Here is a 12149-nt window from a genome sequence, read left to right on the forward strand (position 1 = left end):
CAAGACACTGAAAGACTGGACAATTCTACCAACTATTTTGTCAGATTGCACAGAGAAGCCATTGAAATACATAAACATCAGCACAACTTTAACAGAAAAGAGGAGAGTTTAAGAATGAATAAGGCTTGGCTTCCTGTTCTAAAAACCTCCAGACTAACAAAGGCAACATTCAACAATAGCCATACAGATTAGCTTTGGATTACACACATTAACAGATCACTTCAGGATACAATGGTTCCATATTAACATACCATACCCTCATTAGCACATTATCTTTATACTTACAGAACAATGATTAGCACATTACTTTTGCAGGACAATACTCAGCTCAAACCCAACCCCTTTCTGACTATATATTACTCTTCCTACACCCTTGACACTGAGAGACACTGTCCTTCAGTGTTACTACTCTGAAGATGCCTGCCACAGTTGCTGGCGAAACGTCAGGAAAGAAAATTCCAAGACCACGGTTACACAGCCCGGATAACCTACAAGAACCAATGAACTCTGACCGTGAAAGCCTTCGACAAAACTTAACACACATCATACAAATGCTATAAATACTTGGCTATCGCCCCTTTCCAATTAAAAGGACAAAGAAAATGCATATTAAGAATGGCAAAAGCCAACACTTCAGAACTGTTCCATCAGCCCAGGTTTTTGTAAGGACCAAGTGATCAAACAAATGGTGGTTACAGAAGAAACCATCTGATATGTCTAGCATCAGCAGAACCCTGACGGTCTAAAGGAGGCATACAGAAGCGATTAACTTCATAGGGTTATCTACTTACAAGTCTGCATGACTGGAATCAGTGTGATATTGCATGTCTTCAGTTCCGTTGCTTCACTGGAATTTGGTAATGAAGATGTCACAGATGATCAGAGAGCAGATCACAATGGATTTCATTGTGTCACAGGTTTTATGGCTACCATGGTAACCATATCACCAAGGATAGTCAGTGTTCCAGTGTGTGCCATGGATGTGGGGTTGGGGCTACCAACTTGAGTAGATTTATCTCCAGTGACATGAGTTCAGGGTTGAAGTAAGGTCAAAAAAAGTATTATTCCTTTATATTACAACAAGAATGGAAGATTGGGAACTGGCTGGAAATTCTCCAACACAGTAGGGCTTAAGTGCTCCACAATGCGGGCCCCGAGAGTATGTTCAACTCAATTCTTTGGCATTCCTCCCCCTTTGCTAACTCCACTATACTTTTACAACCTCACAGCCCCTTTCTTCCGAAGAGCCTTTATGCTCGCCCCTTTAAATGCTGCTCCCTTAGCAGTATTAAATGGAAGATATAGAAATCTACCATATTCTGACAGACTTTGCCCATGCAATTCAAAGAAAATTGACCCATTATTTCATAAGATGATGAAATACCTCCTCTTTAAACACCACCAAGATAAATGGATTACCCCGATATTGGTGAGAATTCCTGCCCCCACAACAAGAGACAAAATAGTCCCCTTTTTACTGATGGATAGAGATCCAAATATAGCACTGGCCGTGGTCAAATATCTCTCCATCATATTTTCCTCTAAGAAATAACTACTCAGGACCCATGGGTCATAGGAGCAAAGAAGGAAAGGAAATTAGGGCTCAGGGATTTTTTTTTAAATTTTTCCAGTAGTAGCCTAAAGTAAGATCCCACCCAATATTGAGATTTTTCAAATTTTAATTATTAAAGCAAGCAAATAGCCCAAGTATTTGCATGCAAAATTCCAGAAATCCTGCCTTTGAAAAGTTGTGGTACACCAAGGAATCCTGAAAGGCTGAAGGCAATGATCAATATGATATGAAACAAGTATGCTCAGGGGAAAGAATGAAGACTGTTGAGATGCACAATTCTTGTTTAATGTGAATTGCAGCCCAATTCTGTACCACAGTGTTCAACAGAGCTTATTTTCAGGGAAATGTGCGTAGAGTTGCAGTCTCCAAATAGGAACTCAAGAGGATAATGAAAACAGCAACATCAGATTTGCATGTTTGAGGAGCTTATCATTGAATGTTGAACCAGCTCTATAAATAGAGAAAAACAAACAAAAAAGCAAGCAACCTTGACAGGAATGTCAGTTTATAATACTGCTTTGCATAAAGCTCTTGTCACAAACATCCATCTGGATGATGCTGATTAATTCTTTGCAGGTTTGAGCAAGCAGGGGATGGGAAGGGGGAAAAGATGTTTGACAGCCCAAACCAATAGACAGCAACAGCAGCAAGACTAGTGCATCCCATGCTGCGAGATCACAATGGATTTTCTGATACATATCTTCTGATACGTATCTGATATGTAGCTCATTACTGTTTACTTTGCTCATTCCAACAAAATGTTTGCTATAAAGGGAACTGGGGACAATGAATGCATCATATAGATGGAAAGCTTGGCAGTGCACCTAGAGATGCAATGGTTTGAAGATGCCTCTTGTTGCATCAAATCCTCCTTCCTGTGCTTTTAAGAGCAGCTGGTGGGATATTGACTTGGATCTACTTTGGATCTAAATTGTGGAACTCCCTGCCCCAGGATGTGGTGACGACTGCCAACTTGGAAGGCTTTAAGAGGGGAGTAGACATGTTCATGGAGGATAGGGCTATCCATGGCTACTAGTCAAAAGGAATACTAGTCATGATGCATACCTTTTCTCTCCAGGATCAGAGGAGCATGCCTAATATATTGGGTGCTGTGGCGTTTGGTGCTTTTGTTTCCTGATGCTGCTTTATTCCATTGATTCTATTGCTCACTGCCGGTGCTATACTTGACTGCTGCCCCCTTTGAGCTCTCCTGTTTTTAAAGGTGGCCTCACTGCTTCTTTAAACTGGAGCTGTTGGGCATTGAACCCGGGACCTTCTGCATGGAAAGCAGATGCTGCACCACTGAGCCATGGCCCCTCCCCTCCTCCTGCCACGTAGCAACTTCTGCACTTGTGTTACTACCTCCTGATGAAACCTTCGATATAGGTGCCAGTTCTGCTTTCTCATCCTATCAGCTCTGCTCACGACCTGAGTTCGATCCCAGCAGAAGTCGGTTTCAGGTAGCCAGCTCAAGGTTGACTCAGTTTCCCATCCTTCCTAGGTCAGTAAAATGAGTACCCAGCTTGCTGGGGGTAAAGTGTACATGAATGGGTAAACATAGTATGCCAAGTAAACGTCGGGATGTGACATCACCCCTTGGGTCAGTAATGACCCGGTGCTTGCACAGGACTACCTTTACATTTTAAGTTTTATACATGCTTCCTTGGGAGGTTATCCGATTATCACATTGCGTATTTGGCGGGCCACAGTGGTTTAAGCATTAAGGACCTTGGATCAAGACCTTGGCTGCCTCTCCTATTCATGACAATAGCCCCCTTATAGCTGGCCAGATTCCTCCCTGTCCTTCTTTCCCTTTCCATCATGTCTCCTTCTCCAAGAAGAGAGCTACAGCTCAAAAGATCCGAAGCTTCCCAGGGCTTCACATCTTTGAACTGTGGCCCAAAGTGTTGCAGGCAGTTTAAGTGTTTTGTGATAGCAAAGATTCAGTTAAAAAAACCGAGCTCTCCTTTTAATGTATATGATTATCACTAATGCACGAAGTGTTGCTAACCATGGACTAGAATTTCTGTCAAATCTTGTCATCAAAACAAAACAAACAACACTGCACAGTTCTGTCAACGCAGATCAAAATCTTTTGAGCAACGCTTTCCTGTCAGCCTTTACAAATATTAGAACTGTCACTCCAACTTGATTTTCTGACTACAGATGAGACGTTAACAAATTATCCTTCACACAACACATTATTAAATTCGGAGACTTGCTGCCACCAAATGTAGTGATGCTACAGGCTTAGATGGCCACTTGAAAAAGATACTAGACAAATTTATGGAGGATAGGTCTATCAATGGCCGTTAACTATGGTGGCTCAATGGTTATCTCCATGTTCAGAAGCTGTGTACCATTGCATAGTAGTTGACAGAAGGTAACAACAGGGAGAGATTTTGGCTTCTGTGCCCTGACTGTAAGTCTTCTGGGAACAATTGGTTGGTCACTGTGAGAAACAGGATGCTGTACTAGGGGGACCAGGGGTCTGATCTGATCCAGCAGGACTCTTCCTCTGTTCTTATTCTTACAACATCCCTCTGTTCATACCGTGTACTGGGAAACTGGAAATGGGAAGAATAAGAGACACTATTTCTTCCATCAGAAGCTTCGACTGCATTCATTCTCTTGAATATGATTTCTATATACATGCAGTTCTAGTAAAATATGGAGTGGATTATGATGGACGGTGATTATTTATACAGCATGGTGTACTAGTTAAGAGTGGTGGATTCTAATCTGGTGAACTGGTTTGATTCCTCCCTCCTACACAGGAGGCCTGCTGGATGACCTCGGGTTAGTCACAGTTCTCTCTGAACTCTCTCAGCCCCACCTACCTCACAAGGTGTCTGTTGTGGGGACAGGAAGGCTGGTTTGAGACTATTTAAAGGTAGAGAAAATTGGGGTATAAAAACCTATTCTTCTTCTACTACTACTACTACTTATAATGTGGATAACTGGGCAATCATGAGATGTTATTGTCCTAATGCTCTTATTCTAGCCTGCTTCACATGTTGCAATGAATACACTGCATGTAAGTGCTTACATCTGTTTGAATGAAAGAGGTAAGGTGTGTTCACTTTACAAATGAAACCAGGACTACTATCTGGATAAACGTGTGGTTTCAATCATACCTTAAGAACATAAGAAAAGCCATGCTGGATCAGACCAAGACCCATCTAGTCCAGCACTCTGTTCACACAGTGGCCAACCAGGTGCCTCTAGGAAGCCCACAGACAAGATGACTGCAGCAGCATTGCCCTGCCTGCATTCCACAGTGATATATTAGGCATGCCCCTCTGATCCTGGAGAGAAGAGGTATGCATCATGACTAGTACTCATTTTGACTGGTAGCCATTGGATAGCCCTCAATTAACATGTCCACTCCCCTCTTAAAGCCTTCCACGTTGGCTCTTTTCTTTACTAATTCCTAAAATGGCAGTCAAGCAGGACTTCTAGGAGCTCTCGAGCTGGCCATAGCATTAAAAAAAACACCCGTTCTTCTGCATTCATTTAAAAAGTAGTCTCCAGAGATAATATTAATATGTTACAGCTGTACGTGCATTGAAAAACCCCCTCCCCAATTCACCACCAGCATTTCTTCAACTATTTCATTTCTACTGTTTCCTCACCCAAGCAACTTTTGTGGTTTCTGCCTACAATATGACAGTACCTGCCACATTTGAAATAATCAGCTGTCATACAAGACTAGTAACAAGAAGCATACCCACACATGAAACACCTTTCTCTAGATAAGTCTGTCTTCCTACCAACATTAGAAGTTGCTTGTCAGTTGCATAAAGTCCAATCCTTTAGGGAGATAGAAACAAAGAGGGCTTTTTGGGGGGTGGGGGGGTGATCACTGATCTTTTTCTCTTCTCATGTTTCATGTCCTACAGTAACTGTTTGGAATACAAATGAATTCATGCTTGGTACACTTGAGAGGTAATTAACAGTAATAGCAAACACCCAATTTACAGTACACCCAATGTGCTTTGGATCTGAGACACCAGATGGAACATTTTACCATTCCTTTGAAAACAGCTAAAGAAAACAACAACCCAGGGACAATTTATGGCATTGTTTTAGCTTCCATTTCAGAAAGCGCAGAATGCAGCCACATTGCCAAAGCTACACAGGCCAGGGACTGGTCATGTCTGGATGGGAGACCTGCTAGGAACTCTGTGTATGCTGGTGTAGTGGTTAAGAGCGGTGGTTTGGAGTGGTGGACTCTGATCTGGAGAACCGGGTTCAATTCCTCACTCCTACACATGAGCAGCAGATGCTAATGAACACATGAAGCTGCCTTATACTGAATTAGACCCATGGTCCATCAAAGTCAGTATTGTCTACTCAGACTGGCAGTGGCTCTCCAGGGTCGCAGGCTGAGGTCTTTCCTGTCACCTACTTGCCTAGTCTTTTAAACTGGAGATGCCGGGGATTGAACCTGGGACCTTCTGCATGTTGAGCAGATGCTCTACCACTGAGCCATAGCCCCTCCCCAAGTTGGTTTCCCCACTTCTACACATGAAGCCAGCTGGGTGACCTTGGGCTAGTCACAGCTCTATTAAGAGCTCTCTCAGCCCCGACCTACCTCACAGGGTGTCTGTTGTGGGGAGGGGAAGGGAAGGTGATTGTAAGCTGGTTTGATTTTGCCTTAAGTGGTAGAGAAAGTCGGCATATAAAAACCAACTCTTCTGCTTCTTCACAATGGAGGGACAGTGAGATACAAATTATAATACATGTCTGAAACATTCATACAATCCTGTGCGTGTTTCCTCACCGCTGAACTGCCAGGAACAGCAACCGACCGGGGTCTCTAAACACAGCTGCACCCTGATCACATGAAAAACTGAATACATTTTAAACAGCAGATGGGGTGCCCACTGTTTTCTCTCCCGCAGCCTTTTACCACAGCTCCTTTTTCCAGGTCACATTCACAATTAATGGTAAGGAAGTAGGTGGAGTCAGTCATTTTATATAGAAATTGCACCCCATCACATCTGTTACTGGGGTACACCTGTGTTGAAAGATACATCTGTGCACTTATCCTGTGTAGCTTGGCCTCAAAGTAAGCTCAGAGGGTATAATAAGTAAAAGTAGGCTTCCCACACCCTGACCTGGATGGCCCAGGCTAGCCTGATCTCATCAGATCTCAGAAGCTAAGCAGGGTTGGTGCTGGCTAGTACTTGGATGCGAGACCACCAAGGAATACCACAGTTGATATGCAGAGGAAGGCAATGGCAAACCACTGCTGATAGGGCACTTTCACACATGCTGAATGATGCACTTTCAATCCACTTTCAATCCACTTTGAAGCTGGATTTTACTGTGTGAAATGGCAAAATCCACTTGCAAACGATCGTTAAAAGTGCATTAAAAGTGGATTGAAAGTACATTATTCGGCATGTGTGAATGTGCCCATATGTCTCTTGCCATAAACCCCTACCGGGTTGCCATACGTCAGCTGTGACTTGACGGCACTTTACACACACAAGATCCTCACCTTATTTTCTAATCCAGACATCCCCCAATGCTATGCTGTATTGTCTAACTCTCTTATCCCGAGACATTGGTTTTGAAATTAAATCAACTTTCATGACATTTAAGCAAGGGATGTTTTCATGACTACTGGCTTATCTGCAAATGTCAACATTGCATTAAAAAAAACCCATTCCAATGCATACCTGTGTATGCTGGCTGTTGCTTGCGCTGTGGTGGGTGTCAGTATATAAGGTATTCTGAATGCTAGATGAAGATGAGGTTCATAGGTTGATGATTCTGAAGTATGATGTCAGGCTTGAGTTAAAGGTGGTTAAAGGTGGATGTTCCACTCATTCAGTCATCTCTAACATGAGCTGGCAACCCTTTTGGCCTAAGTGCCAAAAAAATTGCAATGTCTACTAGTGAAGACTCTGGTGCGTTAGCAAAAGGGGAACGCGGATGACAAGGGTTGCAGTTGACTGCCAGCACTCAAGGGGCTCAGCTTGGACCCTGCTGACGGCTAGCTGGGTATATAGGGTTATCAGCTCTGGGTTGGGAAATAACTGGAGATTTTGGAGGTAGAGCCTGAGGAGGATGGGGTTTGGGGAGGGGAGAGATCTCAGTGAGTTAGAATGCCATTAAGTCCACCTACCAAAGCGGCCATTTTCTCCAAGTGAACTGCTCTTTGTCGCCAGGATATCAGTTGTGATAGCCGGAGAGCTCCAGCTACTACCTGGCGGTTGGCAACCCTATGGGTGTAGGAGGTGATGATGGGCATAAGCCATGCCTGTTACTTTCTTTCAGGCTGCCAGCTCCAGTCCCACTGCCAGCACCTCAGGGAACCTGGGGACCCACCCTACCTATCAGCTAGGGTTGCCGGGTCCCTCTTCGCCACCGGCGGGAGGTTTTTGTGGTGGAGCCTGAGGCGGGCGGGGTTTGGGGAGGGAAGAGACTTCAATGCCATAGAGTCCAATTGCCAAAGCGGCCATTTTCTCCAGGTGAACTGATCTCTATCAGCTGGAGATCAGTTGTAATAGCGGGAGATCTCCAGCCACCACCTGCAGGTTGGCAACCCTGGAATGAACTAAAATGGGCCGGCATGCCACTGTTCAACACACATGCCAGGAATCTCCTGTCTGCCCCTTCTGTAACATACTAATATCTCTGGAGACTACTCTTTAAATGATGGGATTTGTGTGACATAATTGTTCAAGGTGGGAGCTGAGAAATCTCTATAGATGATCCCCTGACGAAGCTGTATGCGAAACACGTAGGGATCTAGAAGGGATAATTAAACTCCCTACCTTAAACTCCAACACCTTGTTGTTTCAAGGTCACCCAGCAGGCTTCCATGGTAGAGTGGGGATTTGAACCGGGGTCTCCGAGATCCTAGTACAACACTCTAAACACTATGGCCATTTATGCAGGGTCGATTTTGATGCTCGCTCAAAGCTGCTTTTTTAAAAATCCGCCTATTAAAATGACTATTCACGGTCCCAATGCAAGAGGAGAAAGTCAAACAAATTCCACCCCCACACACACACTCGCCGGCTCCTTCGTTTGCATATCCATTAGCAATGGTCGTTTGCATAGCTAAGCCGCAGCTGTGATTTTTCATGGTTTCTTCAGTGAATGCTTCGAGGCGGGGGTGAAGCAAATACAAAAGGTCACGTTAAAGGGGCCCTTAAGAAATGCGAAGCAGGTATGCGCCGGCTTTGCAGTGACAGCTGGAATGACATTTCAGCCTGAAGAAATAAAAAAAAATATGCGGGGCACTTCAGCCTGGAACGCACTGCTAATTACCAAGCATAAGCAGCCGATGCCACACTGGTTTTAATAAAGAACTTTTTTTAAAAAAATGAGAAAGACAATAATGTTTACATGTGAATGGCTCCTTCTATTTTTCCTAAGACAAATAGGTATGTCAACCTTTAGAACATTGCAGAATTCCAAGTTGGCTATGGAAAATCATTACTCTGTATAGACATGTTTGGGTTTTGTTTGTTGCTGCTGCTTTTGCTCAAAACCAATATAAAAATCCTACATAAGCCTCTTTGGCAGTCCACATAATTGCTCGTTTTGTCTCTTCTGTGCCAATACCTTCTGCAATTTAAATTCTATGCAGAGCCGTTGCTGTTCGTACATGACGAAAAAAGGCAGGGGAGGAATCAGAGTTATCTTACGGTGGTCATTAACAAAAGTCTCTCCAGCCAGGCCAACCAGGGCCATATTCTGGTACTCAGAAGGGCTACAGCTACATCTTGTTTATGGTAGCCTATTAACTGGGCCATATACTATATCAATAAACCTCAATTACACATAGGAAATCTGAGAAGTGAAACTCAATGAAAAACAACAACAACCCATACTGGCATATTAGAACTGTGTGGAATATTGACATCCATCTGGTATTTTTCAGCGATTTCTACTCAATTACTACATTTCATCATGCATAATCCTCTTTTATCTTCAGTTCCTGCTGCTACAGTAATTTTCACTCTGCTCCGTCTATGGCTTTACTGTGAATTTTTATCACCTAGGAGTAAGTGGATTCAAGTCTCCTTTTTATACTAGCAGCTGAAAAAAAAACTTGTAGCAGATTAAAAAACTTAATTGCGAAGGAAATGAAACAGACTCAAAAGATGCTTTGGTAAATATGTAAATCACGTTGACAGCAATATGAGTAGCGATAGCATATTGAAACAAGGATGCTGTAATAAAACAAAGTGTTCAGTAAATTGCAGGGTCATCCTTAGCAGAGTTACACACTTCTAAATCCTTTCAATGAATGTCACTCTGCGTATGATTGCACTGTTAGCTATATAAATCCTTTTTTAAAGGGTTGTTACTTTATAGGAACATTTGTGGAAACCATTACAAATGAGAAGGCTTCAGTTACACCAGAATTATATAGATTTTTTAAAGAAAAAAAATAAACTGAGGTCGGGATCGAAAGAGCTTTGGAAGTCTCACCTGGTGCCTGTGTGGGCGTGGGGGGCTCTTGTGCTTCTCATACAACAGCTCACAGCCCAGCTGCATGGTGAGCTGCTTTTGTAGTTTGAAAGGCTTCATCAAACAGTGGGGAAGGGCCGTAGCCCAGTGGTAGAGCCTCTGCTTGGCATGCAGAAGGTCCCAGGTTCAATCCCCGGCATCTCCAGTTAAAAGGACCAGGCCAGTAGATGATGTGAAAGACCTCTCTGCCTGAGACCCAGGAGAGCCACTGCCGGTCTGAGTAGACAATACTGACCTTGATGGACCAAGGGTCTGATTCAGTTTAAGGCAGCTTCCTGTGTTCAAGTGGTAAGGCATAGCCAACTAGGCATGCCTAAGGGGACTGCTGGGATCCCTGATTGGTCTTCATATTTTTGGGCACAATCCAGAGTAAATCAGGAACGCCTAAATCTTGAAATGAAATCTTGGTGCACCCCCCCCCCCCGCACTGAACCCTTCATTGTAAGTGGACTCTGGGGATGTATCTGTAGCAGCACGCACTCCAGGTATACTGCATCACCAGGGTTGCCAGCTCTGGGTTGGGAAATACCTGGAGATTCTGGGGGTAGAGCCTGAGGATGGCGGGGTTTGGAGAGGGGAGGGACTTCAATACCATAGAGTTCAATTGCCAAAGCGGCTGTTTTCTCTAGGGGAACTGATTTATATCGGCTGGAGATCAGCAGTAATAGTGGGAGATCTCCAGCCACCACCTGGCCTGAGCCATCAATCTCCTGCTCCTGTGCACACATGGAGATTATTTTTAAATTATTTGTTAGGTTTTTATCCTAACATTCCCCAAAGGTGGCATGCTTTGTTCCTCCCTCCCATCACAGCCATTTTATCCTCGCAGCAACATCCTACTGCGACGCTCTGACCTCTGCATGACTACACTGGTTCTCCCCACAAGCAATTATTTCCCTGTTTACTTCAATGGAAAGAATATGGCCACACTCACTAAGGAATACATGCCAGGAGAGGCATGAACATGAAGCTGCCTTATGCTGAGTAAGACCATTGGTCCATTGGTGTCTACTCAGACTGACAGCAGCTCATCCAGGGTCTCAGATGGAGGTAATTCAAACACACCACTATGTGCTCCTTTTTACTGGAGATGCTAAGGATTGAACCAGGGATCTTCTGCATGCCAAGCAGATGCTCTACCACTGAGCCATGCCCCTCCCCTCTACACCCACATCTGTGCCAACATATTCCATCGTAATGCTATCATAAGTCCCATAAAATGCCATGTTCTGGCATCCGTCCATCATTCTGTCTATCACACATTTATACCTCCCTTCTGCCAGAAATGCAGGGCAGTGAACATGATTCTCCTTTCTATATGGCATCAGTAAATACCTGTGTGTTACTACAGTAATACCTAGGTTGGGGTACATAATTTTTAAAATTTCGGTTTCAGACAAATGACTCAGACTCACTTGCCTCACTTCCTTATCTAACCTTTTCTTCTCATCCTTGCCCTTACCCCAATACACTGGGATTATTCGTAGTTATAGTTAGAGCTACCATCTCTAGGGAGAGCAGACACAGCAAACGATGCTACTATTTCAGAATAATGAAAAAAGAAAGAGCAGCAGCACAAATAATTCCTAAATGGGAAAATGCCTGCATTATGAGTGTGTGGGGTGGTGGTCTATTTCTCACAAAGATCCCTGGGTGGGTGCAGTGTGTCTTCACTGTCTGTTTTTCTATAAACAGATTAAAGAACAGAAACATTATCTTCTTTCTGGTTGCACTGTCACACAAATACATCCACCTAATTTCTACAGACTGAGTTTAGACATATTGAGAAGCATACCCAAGATATCCCTCTGAATAATGTTCTCAGTGCTGTAAGAAGAGTGCTGAGATGCTTCCTCCATAGTAAGTTTTTAACCCATTGCACTAACGAATTAAGTTAGTGTCAGTTCCAATGTCTATCAAAAGCTGGACCAGTTGTCTGGAGAAGTCACCCAAGTGAGGAGGGCATGGCTTATTCCTAGTGCAGCAGGTGACAGTAATCACTTCCTGGTCCTACACAGCTGCTGGCCAGGTCCTCTCCAAGCGCACTTTGGACCTGGCTGCAGCAAGGCAGGCCAAC

At 43.8% G+C, this 12149-nt stretch overlaps 1 non-coding gene across 1 annotated transcript; it reads right to left on the reverse strand.

Moving 5' to 3' along the window:
* Positions 1–6002: 6002 nt before the first annotated feature.
* TRNAV-AAC (transfer RNA valine (anticodon AAC)) lies at positions 6003–6074 on the reverse strand. The gene has a single exon. It is a non-coding gene; the product is annotated as a tRNA-Val (tRNA).
* Positions 6075–12149: the final 6075 nt, after the last annotated feature.

The sequence above is a fragment of the Euleptes europaea genome, chromosome 16 (assembly GCF_029931775.1).
Source record: "Euleptes europaea isolate rEulEur1 chromosome 16, rEulEur1.hap1, whole genome shotgun sequence".
NCBI classification, from domain to species: Eukaryota; Metazoa; Chordata; class Lepidosauria; order Squamata; family Sphaerodactylidae; genus Euleptes; species Euleptes europaea.